The sequence below is a fragment of the Triticum urartu genome, chromosome 5A, assembly GCF_056163025.1.
Source record: "Triticum urartu cultivar PI428250 chromosome 5A, HENAU_Tu73, whole genome shotgun sequence".
NCBI lineage: Eukaryota > Viridiplantae > Streptophyta > Magnoliopsida > Poales > Poaceae > Triticum > Triticum urartu.
The window spans coordinates 419677522-419692974 of NC_141877.1; the positions used below are offsets into that span (position 1 = coordinate 419677522).

The 15453-nt window shown below is 40.5% G+C and overlaps 1 long non-coding RNA gene across 3 annotated transcripts; it reads right to left on the minus strand.

Moving 5' to 3' along the window:
* Positions 1-11425: 11425 nt before the first annotated feature.
* LOC125556101 (uncharacterized) lies at positions 11426-14229 on the minus strand. 3 transcript variants are annotated; one of them, XR_015604795.1, is made up of 5 exons: positions 13727-14229; positions 13056-13126; positions 12941-12990; positions 12126-12234; positions 11426-11644 (listed from the first exon to the last, which is right to left on the minus strand). It is a non-coding gene; the product is annotated as an uncharacterized LOC125556101 (long non-coding RNA). The 3 variants fall into 3 exon arrangements; XR_015604794.1 differs by lacking the exon at positions 13727-14229 and having other exon boundaries at positions 13056-13325; XR_007305002.2 differs by lacking the exons at positions 12941-12990; positions 13727-14229 and having other exon boundaries at positions 13056-13325.
* Between the last annotated feature and the right edge of the window lie 1224 nt (positions 14230-15453).

Here is a 15453-nt window from a genome sequence, read left to right on the forward strand (position 1 = left end):
CTTATTTTCCCTTCTTTTTCAAATTTTCAGATATTTAAATTTTCCGAAAATGTTCAATTCTTCAAAACATGTTTAGAATGTCAAATTTTGTTCCGCTTTATTCGAAAAATATTTTAGAATTTCAAAATTTGTTCCACTTTTTAGTTTAGATTTCCAAAGCTAAAAATGTTCACATCTCTTAAAAGTTCAAAAAATGTTCGTGATTCTTAAAAACTATTCCACTTCTAGAATTGGTTCAAAAAATGTTCCCACTTTTAAAATTGTTCACAAATTCGAAAAATGGTCATATTTAGAAAAGAAATAAAAAATTCATAAAATGTTCAGCAATTTCACACAAATGTTCCCACATTTAAAATTTGTACACAAATTCGAAAAATGTTCATGTTTTTAATATTTCTATATGCTTTGGGGAATTTCATAAAATAATTTTCTATTTTTTCACAAATTCAAGAAATGTTTGTGAATTTCAAAAAAAAATCCTGCTTTCCAAGTTTGCTAAAAAATTCAATAAATGTTCATATATTCAAAATTTGTTCGCTAGTTAAAATAATTTTTATGTTTTGAATAAATTGTTCACAAATTCGAAAGTTTTAGGGTTTTCAATTTTGTTCCGTTTCTAAAAAAATTGTTCGTAATTTCGAAAAGTGTTTATGTTTTCAATTTCGTTGAAATAATGTTTGAGATTCCTGTTCTGTTTTCACAAAATGTTATAGTTTTAAAATTTATTCAGAAATATCAAAAGGAAAACCACGTTCAAAATTTCAAAAAAGTTCATGTAAACCGGGCTGCCATTTTGGACACCAAATTTTAGGAATTACGATGGCTAGCTCCGTTGAGCACTTGCAGTAGGTCTTTGGTTCGAGGCCTCTCACAAACTTTAGTTTTGGGGAATTTTAGGGAGCTGTTGTTTTTGTTTTGCCGCCATCGTTCTATTTCTTTTTTGGCGTTACAAATCTAGCATGAGTGTTTGTCAGGCGCAGCGGCTAGCTCAACGCGCAACTTGCTATGAGGTTGTGGGATTGCATCACAGCGCAAACACCCTCCTATTTTTTCCTTCTTTTTTGAGAAACTCCTATATTTTGCCTTTATTTCGTCTCGCTAACGCGATGCCTCCACCTGCTACTGCAAATGGGCTGGTCCAGGTGAGCTGACCTTTTGCCGTAGCGAGCGTCATATAGGAGGTCCCAAATAGGGGGTGCCCCTATTTCTCGCGTTATGCGAGACAGGAGGTTTCTCTTGCCGGAGAGCACGTGAGCTTTGCCAGCCCACAAGAGCGGGAGGCCACAGCCTTTTTTCCTGTTTTTTTTTTACGTTTTTTGTTTCTTTTTTAGTTTCTTTCTACACTTTTGTTTATACTTTAAAATATTCTAAATATATACATTACAAAAAAACTCATCAAAAAACATTTGAAAAAAAATCTTGAAAAAGTATTTGAAAAATGTTGATCATGTATATATAATGTTGAAAAACTATTTGAAACTAGTAGACTGCCCGTGCGTTGCCACGGGCCAGGGGAAAATTTGTAAACAATGCTCAAGTTACCCTCCTCGAACGAAAACATTGCACGCAAGTATCTTCTCTCTATTTCAACAAACACCATGCACCCCATCTAGTCTCTGTTTTTTGTTGAACTTCTCCCTAGCCCTCTTTGTCCATACATAAACCATCCTCTTAATATGCGGTAACTTGATTATGCATGTGGCTTCTATGTCATTGTTTTATTGTCTTGCACTACTACGTATGTTAAAAATATGGCATATACAAGGCACCTCACCTTAGTAGAAATAGTAAGAAAATGTGGCATATGAACAAGAAAACAATCTTTCCACGACATGTTCATTCACAAACTAATAATTCTCTATTTATCTCTGGGCTCTGCTTCCATTTCCACCTAAGATGCATCTCCATCACTTTATCTCACTAATACATATTTTCCTACAGACCTCAAATATACATACAAGAATCACACGACAAGGTTGCATCATTGTCATTCCATCTCTTCTTTCACTTCGGCTCTTTTGGTCATTGCAACACCAGCGTGCGCCGTCTTCACACTGCTCCAAATCTGCCCATGTTTCCATCCGGCTCCAAATACGCCCATTTTTTTCTCTAAGTCAGTCATGTCGTAACAAATTTGTACTTTCAGCCTTAGAATTTCATTGTTTGGAATGAGGAGGGATTTCAGAGTTCACTTCTCTATGAGAGAACGCAACACAAATTGATACAGATTAGTGATGAAAAAAATTTGCTTCCATAGATGTAAATTACTTCTGTATGAAAATATATTTTGTTTCAAATGTTTATACTCCTTGCTTTTGGAACTTTAGTTTCCTTCATATGGTTTTTTCACTTCCTTTTTTTGGATGGTAACTGTTTCGGGTCAAATTACTTCTATGGCAATTAAATATTGTTTCCATATGGTTAAATTTTGTTTGTTTGGACTGACCATAGAAAATGATTCCTTGAATTGGCAATCGCTTCAATGTAGTACTCCCTCCGTCCCACAATAAGTGACTCAAAAATGACTCAACTTTGTACTCCTTCCTTCAATTGGAGTATATGTTTTCTTTTTGTTGGGGAACGCAGTAATTTCAAAAGTTTTCCTACGCACACGCAAGATCATGGTGATGCATAGCAACGAGAGGGGAGAGTGTTGTCTACGTACCCACGCAGACCGACTGCGGAAGCGTTGACGCAACGTAGAGGAAGTAGTCGTACGTCTTCCCGATCCGACCGATCCAAGCACCGTTACTCCGGCACCTCCGAGTTCTTAGCACACGTACAGCTCGATGACGATCCCCGGACTCCGATCCAGCAAAGCGTCGGGGAGGAGTTCCGTCAGCACGACGGCGTGGTGACGATCTTGATGTTCTACCGTCGCAGGGCTTCGCCTAAGCACTGCCACAATATGATCGAGGTGGAATATGGTGGCAGGGGGCACCGCACACGGCTAAGAAACGATCTCAATGATCAACTTGTGTGTCTAGAGGTGCCCCCCTGCCCCCGTATATAAAGGAGCAAGGGGAGGAGGCCGGCCGGCCCCTACAGGCGCGCCAGGAGGAGTCCTCCTCCTAGTAGGAGTAGGACTCCTACTAGGAGGGGGAAAGAGGTGGAGTGGGAGAAGGAAAGGGGGGGCGCCGCCCCCCTCCCCTAGTCCAATTCGGACCAGGGAGGAGGTGGCGCGCGGCCCACCTCTGGCAGCCCTTCTCTCTCTTCACTAAAGCCCATATGGCCCATTACTTCTCCCGGTAGGGTTCCGGTAACCCTCCGGCTCTCCGGTTTTCTCCGAAATCACCCGGAACACTTCCGGTGTCCGAATATAGCCGTCCAATATATTAATATTTATGTCTCGACCATTTCGAGACTCCTCGTCATGTCCGTGATCACATCCGGGACTCCGAACTAACTTCGGTACATTAAAATGCATAAACTCATAATAACTGTCATCGTAACGTTAAGCGTGCGGACCCTACGGTTCGAGAACAATGCAGACATGACTGAGACACATCTCCGGTCAATAACCAATAGCAGGACCTGGATGCCCATATTGGCTCCTACATATTCTACGAAGATCTTTATTGGTCAGACCGCATAACAACATACGTTGTTCCCTTTGTCATCGGTATGTTACTTGCCCGAGATTCGATCGTCGGTATCCAATACCTAGTTCAATCTCGTTACCGGCAAGTCTCTTTACTCGTTTTGTAATACATCATACCGCAACTAACTCATTAGTTGCAATGCTTGCAAGGCTTATGTGATGTGCATTACCGAGAGGGCCCAGAGATACCTCTCCGACAATCGGAGTGACAAATCCTAATCTCAAAATACGCCAACCCAACATCTACCTTTGGAGACACCTGTAGAGCTCCTTTATAATCACCCAGTTACGTTGTGACATTTGGTAGCACACAAAGTGTTCCTCCGGCAAACGGGAGTTGCATAATCTCATAGTCATAGGAACATGTATAAGTCATGAAGAAAGCAATAGCAACATACTAAACGATCGGGTGCTAAGCTAATGGAATGGGTCATGTCAATCAGATCATTCAACTAATGATGTGACCTCGTTAATCAAATAACAACTCTTTGTTCATGGTTAGGAAACATAACCATTTTTGATTAACGAGCTAGTCAAGTAGAGGCATACTAGTGACACTCTGTTTGTCTATGTATTCACACATGTATTATGTTTCCGGTTAATACAATTCTAGCATGAATAATAAACATTTATCATGATATAAGGAAATAAATAATAACTTTATTATTTCCTCTAGGGCATATTTCCTTCAGTCTCCCACTTGCACTAGAGTCAATAATCTAGATCACATCACCATGTGATTAACATCGATAGTTCACATCATCATGTGATTAACACTCATAGGTCACATCGCCATGTGACCAACACCCAAAGGGTTTACTAGATTCAGTAATCTAGTTCACATCGCTATGTGATTAACACCCAAAGAGTACTAAGGTGTGATCATGTTTTGCTTGTGAGAGAACCTTTAGTCAACGGGTCTGCCACATTCAGATCCACATGTATTTTGCAAATTTCTATGTTAACAATGCTCTGCATGGAGCTACTCTAGCTAATTGCTCCCACTTTCAATATGTATCTAGACCGAGACTTAGAGTCATCTAGATTAGTGTCAAAACTTGCATCGGCGTAACCCTTTACGACAAACCTTTTGTCACGTCCATAATCGAGAAACATATCCTTATTTCACTAAGGATAATTCTGACCGCTGTCTAGTGATCTACTCCTAGATCACTATTGTACTCCCTTGCCAAATCAGTGTAGGGTATACAATAGATCTGGTATACAACATGACATACTTTATAGAACCTATGGCCAAGGCATAGGGAATGACTTTCATTCTCTTTCTATCTTCTGCCGTGGTCGGGCTTTGAGTCTTACTCAACTTCACACCTTGTAATACAGGCAAGAACTCTTTCTTTGACTGTTCCATTTTGAACTACTTCAAAATCTTGTCAAGGTATGTACTCATTGAAAAACTTATCAAGCGTCTTGATCTATCTCTATATATCTTGATGCTCAATATGTAAGCAGCTTCACCGAAGTCTTTCTTTGAAAAACTCCTTTCAAACACTCCTTTATGCTTTGTAGAATAATTCTACATTATTTCCGATCAACAATATGTCATTCACATATACTTATCAGAAATGCTGTAGTGCTCCCACTCACTTTCTTGTAAATACAGGCTTCACCGCAAGTCTGTATAAAACTATATGCTTTGATCAACTTATCGAAGCGTATATTCCATCTCCGAGATGCTTGTACCAGTCCATAGATGGATCGCTGGAGCTTGCACATTTTTTTAGCACCTTTCGGATTGACAAAACCTTCTGGTTGCATCATATACAACTCTTCTTTAATAAATCCATTAAGGAATGCAGTTTTGTTTATCCATTTGCCAGATTTCATAAAATGCGGCAATTACTAACATGATTCGGACAGACTCAAGCATAGATACGAGTGAGAAACTCTCATCATAGTCAACACCTTGAACTTGTCGAAAACCTTTTTGCGACAATTCTAGCTTTGTAGATAGTAACACTACTATCAGCGTCCGTCTTCCTCTTGAAGATCCATTTATTCTCAATTGCTTGCCGATCATCGGGCAAGTCAACCAAAGTCCAAACTTTGTTCTCATACATGGATCATATCTCAGATTTCATGGCCTCAAACCATTTCGCGGAATCTGGGCTCATCATCGCTTCCTCATAGTTCGCAAGTTCGTCATGGTCTAGTAACATGACTTTCAGAACAGGATTACCGTACCACTCTGGTGCGGATCTCATTCTGGTTTACCTACGAGATTCGGTAGTAACTTGATCTGAAGTTACACGATCATCATCATTAGCTTCCTCACTAATTAGTGTAGTAGTCACAAGAACAGATTTTTGTGATGAACTACTTTCCAATAAGGGAGAAGGTACAATTACCTTATCAAATTTTCTACTTTCCTCCCACTCACTTCTTTCGAGAGAAACTCCTTCTCTAGAAAGGATCCATTATAAGCAACGAATGTCTTGCTTTAGGATCTGTGATAGAAGGTGTACCCAACAGTCTCCTTTGGGTATCCTATGAAGACATATTTCTCCGATTTGAGTTTGAGCTTATCGAGATGAAACTTTTTCACATAAGCATCGCAACTCCAAACTTTAAGAAACGACAACTTAGGTTTCTTGCCAAACCATAGTTCACACGGTGTCGTCTCAACGGATTTAGATGGTGCCCTATTTAACGTGAATGCAGCTGTCTCTAATGCATAACCCCAAAACGATAGTGGTAGATCGGTAAGAGACATCATAGATCGCACTATATCTAATAAAGTACGGTTATGACGTTCGGACACACCATTACACTATGGTGTTCCAGGTGGCGTGAGTAGTGAAACTATTTCACATTGTTTTAATTGAAGGCCAAACTCGTAACTCAAATATTTTACCTCTGCGATCATATCATAGAAACTTTTATTTTCTTGTTACGATGATTCTCCACTTCACTCTGAAATTCTTTGAACTTTTCAAATGTTTCAGACTTGTGTTTCATCAAGTAGATATACTCATATCTGCTCAAATCATCTGTGAAGATCAGAAAATAATGATACCTGTTGCGTGCCTCAATATTCATCGGACCACATACATCAGTATGTATGATTTCCAACAAATCTGTTGCTCGCTCCATTGCTCCGAAGAACAGAGTTTTAGTCATCTTGCCCATGAAGCATGGTTCGCAAGCATCAACTGATTCATAATCAAGTGATTCCAAAAGCCCATCAGCATGGAGTTTCTTCATGCGCTTTACACCAATATGACCTAAACGGCAGTGCCACAAATAAGTTTCACTATCATTATTAACTTTGCATATTTTGGTTTCAATATTATGATTATGTGTATCACTATGATCGAGATCCAACGAACTATTTTCATTGGGTGTGTAACCATATAAGGTTTTATTCATGTAAACAAAGCAACAATTTATTCTCTTACTTAAATGAATAACCGTATTACAATAAACATGATCAAATCATATTCATGCTCAACGCAAACACCAAATAACACTTATTTAGGTTCAACACTAATCCCGAAATTATAGGGAGTGTGCGATGATGATCATATCAATCTTGGAACCACTTCCAACACACATCGTCACTTCACCCTTAACTAGTCTCTGTTTATTCTGCAACTCCCGTTTCGAGTTACTAATCTTAGCAACTGAACTAGTATCAAATACTGAGGGATTGCTATAAACACTTGTAAAGTACACATCAATAACATGTATATTAAATATACTTATGTTCACTTTGCCATCCTTCTTATCCGCCAATCACTTGGGGTAGTTCTGTTTCCAGTGACCAGTCCCTTTGCAGTAGAAGCACTTAGTCTCAGGCTTAGGATCAGACTTGGGCTTCTTCACTTGAGCAGCAATTTGCTTGCCGTTCTTCTTAAAGTTCCCCTTCTTCCCTTTGCCCTTTTCTTGAAACTAGTGGTCTTGTTAACCATCAACACTTGATGTTTTTCTTGATTTCTACCTTCGTTGATTTCAGCATCACGAAGAGCTTGGGAGTTGTTTCCGTTATCCCTTGCATATTATAGTTCATCACGAAGTTCTACTAACTTGGTGATGGTGACTAGAGAATTCTGTCAATCACTATCTTATCTGGAAGATTAACTCCCACTTGATTCAAGCAATTGTAGTACCCAGACAATCTGAGCACATGCTCACTAGTTGAGCAATTCTCCTCCATCTTTTAGCTATAGAACTTGTTGGAGACTTCATATCTCTCAACTCGGGTATTTGCTTGAAATATTAACTTCAACTCCTGGAACATCTCATATGGTCCATGACGTTCAAAACGTCTTTGAAGTCCCGATTCTAAGCCATTAAGCATGGTGCACTTAAACTATCAAGTAGTCATCATATTGAGCTAGCCAAACGTTCATAACGTCTGCATCTGCTCCTGCAATAGGTCTATCACCTAGCGGTGCATCAAGGACATAATTCTTCTGTGCAGCAATGAGGATAAACCTCAGATCACGGATCCAATCCGCATCATTTCTACTAACATCTTCCAACACAATTTTCTCTAGGAACATATCAAAATAAACACAGGGAAGCAACAACGCGAGCTATTGATCTACAACATAATTTGCAAAATACTACCAGGACTAAGTTCATGATAAATTTAAGTTCAATTTAATCATATTACTTAAGAACTCCCACTTAGATAGACATCCCTCTAATCCTCTAAGTGATCACGTGATCCAAATCAACTAAACCATGTCCGATCATCACGTGAGATGGAGTAGTTTCATTGGTGAACATCACTATGTTGATCATATCTACTATATGATTCACGCTCGACCTTTCGGTCTCTGTGTTCCGAGGCCATATCTGTATATGCTTGGCTCGTCAAGTATAACCTGAGTATTCCGCGTGTGCAACTGTTTTGCACCCGTTGTATTTGAACGTAGAGCCTATCACACCCGATCATCACGTGGTGTCTCAGCACGAAGAACTTTCGCAACGGTGCATACTCAGGGAGAACACTTCTTGATAATTTAGTGAGAGATCATCTTATAATGCTACCGTCAATCAAAGCAAGATAAGATGCATAAAAGATAAACATCACATGCAATCAATATAAGTGATATGATATGGCCATCATCATCTTGTGCCTGTGATCTCCATCTCCGAAGCACCGTCATGATCACCATCGTCACCGGCGCGACACCTTGATCTCCATCGTAGCATCGTTGTCGTCTCGCCAATCTTATGCTTCCACGACTATCGCTACCGCTTAGTGATAAAGTAAAGCATTACAACGCGATTGCATTGCATAAAATAAAGCGACAACCATATGGCTCCTGCCAGTTGCCGATAACTCGGTTACAAAACATGATCATCTCATACAATAAAATTCAGCATCATGCCTTGACCATATCACATCACAACATGCCCTACAAAAACAAGTTAGACGTCCTCTACTTTGTTGTTGCAAGTTTTACGTGGCTGCTACGGGCTTAAGCAAGAACCAATCTCACCTACACATCAAAACCACAACGATAGTTTGTCAAATAGACTCCGTTTTAACCTTCGCAAGGACCGGGCGTAGCCACACTCGGTTCAACTAAAGTTGGAGAGACAGTCGCCCGCAAGCCACCTATGTGCAAAGCACGTCGGGGGAACCGGTCTCGCGTAAGCGTACGCGTAATGTTGGTCCGGGTCGTCTCGTCCAACAATACCGCCGAACCAAAGTATGACATGCTGGTAGGCAGTATGACTTATATCGCCCACAACTCACTTGTGTTCTACTCGTGCAAATAACATCAAACCATAAAACCTGGCTCTGATACCACTGTTGGGGAACGCAGTAATTTCAAAAATTTTCCTACGCACACGCAAGATCATGGTGATGCATAGCAACGAGAGGGGAGAGTGTTGTCTACGTACCCACGCAGACCGACTGCGGAAGCGTTGACGCAACGTAGAGGAAGTAGTCGTACGTCTTCCCGATCCGACCGATCCAAGCACCGTTACTCCGGCACCTCCGAGTTCTTAGCACACGTACAGCTCGATGACGATCCCCGGACTCCGATCCAGCAAAGCGTCGGGGAGGAGTTCCGTCAGCACGACGGCGTGGTGACGATCTTGATGTTCTACCGTCGCAGGGCTTCGCCTAAGCACTGCTACAATATGATCGAGGTGGAATATGGTGGCAGGGGGCACCGCACACGGCTAAGGAACGATCTCAATGATCAACTTGTGTGTCTAGAGGTGCCCCCTGCCCCCGTATATAAAGGAGCAAGGGGAGGAGGCCGGCCGGCCCCTACAGGCGCGCCAGGAGGAGTCCTCCTCCTAGTAGGAGTAGGACTCCTACTAGGAGGGGGAAAGAGGTGGAGTGGGAGAAGGAAAGGGGGGCGCCGCCCCCCTCCCCTAGTCCAATTCGGACCAGGGAGGAGGTGGCGCGCGGCCCACCTCTGGCAGCCCTTCTCTCTCTCCACTAAAGTCCATATGGCCCATTACTTCTCCCGGTAGGGTTTCGGTAACCCTCCGGCTCTCCGGTTTTCTCCGAAATCACCCGGAACACTTCCGGTGTCCGAATATAGCCGTCCAATATATCAATCTTTATGTATCGACCATTTCGAGACTCCTCGTCATGTCCGTGATCACATCCGGGACTCCGAACTAACTTCGGTACATCAAAATGCATAAACTCATAATAACTGTCATCGTAACGTTAAGCGTGCGGACCCTACGGTTCGAGAACAATGCAGACATGACTGAGACACATCTCCGGTCAATAACCAATAGCAGGACCTGGATGCCCATATTGGCTCCTACATATTCTACGAAGATCTTTATCGGTCAGACCGCATAACAACATACATTGTTCCCTTTGTCATCGGTATGTTACTTGTACGAGATTCGATCGTCGGTATCCAATACCTAGTTCAATCTCGTTACCGGCAAGTCTCTTTACTCGTTTTGTAATACATCATCCCGCAACTAACTCATTAGTTGCAATGCTTGCAAGGCTTATGTGATGTGCATTACCGAGAGGGCCCAGAGATACCTCTCCGACAATCGGAGTGACAAATCCTAATCTCGAAATACGCCAACCCAACATCTACCTTTGGAGACACCTGTAGAGCTCCTTTATAATCACCCAGTTATGTTGTGACGTTTGGTAGCACACAAAGTGTTCCTCCGGCAAACGGGAGTTGCATAATCTCATAGTCATAGGAACATGTATAAGTCATGAAGAAAGCAATAGCAACATATTAAACGATCGGGTGCTAAGCTAATGGAATGGGTCATGTCAATCAGATCATTCAACTAATGATGTGACCTCGTTAATCAAATAACAACTCTTTGTTCATGGTTAGGAAACATAACCATCTTTGATTAACGAGCTAGTCAAGTAGAGGCATACTAGTGACACTCTGTTTGTCTATGTATTTACACATGTATTATGTTTCCGGTTAATACAATTCTAGCATGAATAATAAACATTTATCATGATATAAGGAAATAAATAATAACTTTATTATTGCCTCTAGGGCATATTTCCTTCACTTTTCTCATAGGAAAGGAGGGTGCTTTAATTTTTTACAGAACAAAATTGAGATTGATTTATTCTTTAGTTAAAATTGGTGCCACGAATATGTTTCATGGAATCTGAGAATTGTTCCAAACGTATCGATAAAGTGCTTCCAATGAAGTAAAAATTGGCAGTCTGAGGATTTTGCATTGAACCTCTTTTAAAATGGTGATGAAAGAGCACACATGTTCAAGATAAGTTTGGCCTTAATCTAATCGAGAAACAACTGTTTTTCATACCAGACAAGCAACTACTCCTCTCTGACTCAATGTGCCACACCATTCACTCACCGGTGTAATCCATACACATGTTCAGTACCTTTTGAATTTTATGCTCCCGCTTCTCCATGTGTCAACCCCTTTGTTCCTTGTTGACCCTAGCTTGTCTTGATACAACATCAAGCAACAACAAAATATTACACCTGATAGGACATCAAGCTATACAGGAACTATTAGACCACCCAAATTATTGAAGTTTCAGAATTTGTGTCTGGGTCCATGCCTAATAAACTGGAAGAAAACCAAAAGATACTTAATGATATGAATCAACTTGGTTAAGTATGGTCAAATACAATGCACGGTGGAATATCTTCCCTGGAAAACAAAAGAAAAGGAGATGGAAGAAATCATGTACTCAATGGGTGGCTGTAAGTTCACGTGTATCAAGACTTGGCTCACATATCATTGATCATGGGTCTGTGTCAATATGGCTCCAGTGCCCAGTTTATCACGATGTTTTGTTATTATTTCCGAGATAGTACTTTCTATTATAGTGTTGAGATAAGCAATTTAGATGTTTTAAATATTCCCAGCTCTTGACGTAAGAAATTTAGATAGAAAGATGCAGTTCACCTGTGATGTCTGCACCTAAACACCTAGAAATTTGGACAAGAAGTATTTCAGTAACTGAATAATCTTTGACCGTCCAAAAGAACTACGATGTTTCTTTGGGAATAACAGCAGAACAAAAAATCCGAGAATCATGGCTGACCTATGAGGCGCAGATGTTGTCAAGGACCTAGCTGGCAAACCAGTGCCAGAAGACGACCTTGAACCATGCCTCCTCTCCTTTGCGCAGCCTTGAAACCACGAGTAATTACCTGGCATTATTTCATTATCTCAGCTGGTTTTATGACTTTGAACATATGAGAGTACTCTAACATGTAAAATAATTCTTTCTCAGGTTCCAAATAAGTCAACAGTAGGTCAAAAATAGGGGTGAAACATTGCCAGGCAGGCAGACACACAACAACAGTCGATGATTATAGCTTAAGGTCCAATGAGGATAATATAAGTAGTGGAAAACGGAATTTTGTATCCACATCCCTATTGATCAAGGAGTAAGTCAACATGATACAAGGAACGTACAACAACACCCGAGACAATATAATTACAACACTGCAAAAAAAAATTAGAGATCCATGTAATCAAATATCTCTTTGTTAAATTTTAGCTGAACAACTTAACTTATAGAGTGTCAATGGTTCAGATCTTTTTCCTTTTAATTAACATGTGAGTTATTATAAAGTGGGTAATTTCTTTTTGCGGTATATAAAGTGGGTAATTCGTATAGACTAAGACATGGAAAAAGGGTGTAGGTGGTGCAAATTCATAGCAAGTTTTATATTGGATGCACACAAACAACTGTGTGGACACACAAAAAGAAAACAATCACTTTGAAAGTTTGAATAGAAATGTCTAAATGAACATCAGATGGTCTAGTGTCTCCACTGAAAGCACTACATGGACCCCTCATTAACAATTTAGCAATGAACAAACAATTCTAGTATTTAGACATGAGAATACCTTGTACAGAATTTCAAAGCCATAAAAACGTTACCACTGGTTTGGGTATCCTGGAAATAAAATAGAGGTAATAAATTCCTTATAACTAATCAGGTGAACATAGAAAATTGATTACCTCTGGTTTGATCCCATGTGCTCTAGCCAAAAATAGATCAAATCGGCAGGATATCCTATAAGGAAACAAATCTAGCAAGGAAACTGATTATTATTATATCTAATTTCCAGCTACCAGTGGTAGGCGCAAAGTGGAACACTATTACGTAGGACAACAAATTTGGGCAGGAGGAAGTATAATGGTTATGAATGCCAGGCAAAGTGTATTAAGTTCATAACTATGAGCATGCAAATAATTTATATGAAGGGTCCCTTTTCTTCTGCATAAGTCAGACATGCTGTATGTATGTGTAATGTGTCCAACTGTACACAAATACAAAATATATATTACAACGGAAAATGCGTGAATATGATGATGAATAACTTATTCTGAACTCTTTTGCATCTTGTATAATGGACAGGGATTGAGATTCTAATTTTGGCACTACTGGAGAGTATGTTGTGTGCAAAAAGAAACTACATGCAGTAATCTACATGACTGTTCGTACCAACAGAGAAACAATTTTGCATTTAGTAGATGTGTGTATGTTTCGGGGTTACTTTCACAATATTTAGTTGGTATAGAAAAAACACTTAAGGCTAGCAAATAGAATTAACCTAGTACATAGAAAGTAGAGAACTGACTGCTGCAGTAAATTATGAACTGATATCACACATAAAACAGTAACATACCCCAAAATCTATTCCTCGCAGCTCCCCACAAGTCTTCCTTCGCCCTCTTCTGCTCCACCAACCCCTGTTATGATTTCTCTCCCCTTAAATCAATCTTCTTACTCCGCATACCATCTCTGTCTCCCCAGCCCAAACATGCTAGTACCATCAGTAGCACGTCCGACACCCCACGAAAGAAAACACAATACAACCCACACATGAATAATGATGTAAACATACGTGAAATTATGAACGCTCCAAGAAAATCATTCTGTAAATAACTTGAATGGTGTGTTGATATGCAGAAACATCTACTTCTTTACAAGACATTTACTTGTTTGGATTGCAAAACAAATATTGTTGTAGGAAATGATCTATTGGAAACTGGTACAAAACTTCAAACATCTTTACTGCTGGACATAGAACAAGCACACAACATCCTGTAATTATTTAGTTGCAGACGTACATGCATGACAGCCAACATATATAAAGTCTTGTGATGAATTGTGTTCAATGGTGAAGAAACTTGCAGCAAAGTGTTTCCTATTAAATGACCTCCCAAACTCAATGTTGGTTGGTCCACTCTACTAAGCTGTGCTATGTCAATAATCAAAAAGAAATATATGCTTGTTTTACCACTGGCAATCATGAAAAGCATGATAAAGGCTCTTCAAAATTCTCTTGGAGTCCTGACTGATGATCCGGAGGTGCTTAAAGGTATGGTGCAGGATTTTTATAAAACTTTGTATACCTCAGAAGGGGTGCATAACATGGAATCAGTCCTCAACTGTGTACCCTCAAAAGTCTCGGCGGAGATGAACAAGCTACTATTAGCACCGTATAATGGAGAGGAAGTGAAGGCTACACTCTTTCAGATGTACCCCACTAAAGCACCTGGCCCCGACGGTTTTCCCGCACACTTTTATCAGCATCATTGGGACCTGTGTGGGGCTGAAGTGATGGAGGCGGTCCTGAGAATCATCAGGGGAGAGGACAGTCCGGAAAGTATCAATGACACGGTCTTGGTTCTAATCCCCAAGGTAATGAATCCATCCATGCTTGCAAAATTCAGGCCTATCAGTTTATGTAATGTTTTATACAAGATAGCATCCAAGGTGATTGCTAACAGGCTGAAGCAGATTCTACCGGAGATTATCTCAGAGGAGCAATCGGCCTTTGTGCCAGGTAGACATATTACAGATAATATTATAAGTGCTTACGAGTGTCTTCATTTTATGAAACGCAGCAAGGCAAAGGTAAACAGTTTCTGTGCTCTAAAGCTCGATATGATGAAGGCATATGACAGGCTTGAGTGGGATTATTTACAAGCAATTATGTTGAAGCTAGGCTTTGCTCCATCCTGGGTACATATTGTCATGAACATGGTGCGTTCAGTATCGTTCTTGGTGCTTTTTAATGGAGAGAGACTAGACACTTTTTATCCATCCAGAGGTATTCAGCAGGGAGATCTGATATCCCCATATCTCTTTTTACTCGCGGCAGAGGGCCTCTCGTGCCTACTGAAATCCAGTTCTTTGTCGTCTCAGCTAGAAGGGATCAAGGTGGCTCCCACGGTGCCAGTCGTGAACCACCTCCTTTTCGCCGATGACAGCCTGCTGTTGTTTAAATCGAGTGTTGAAGGGGCTATTGCAGTATCAAATCTGTTGGAAGACTACTGTTTGGCCTCGGGGCAACGTATAAATCACGATAAATCTTCAATTTTCTTCAATAGGGGGTGCCCACAGGGA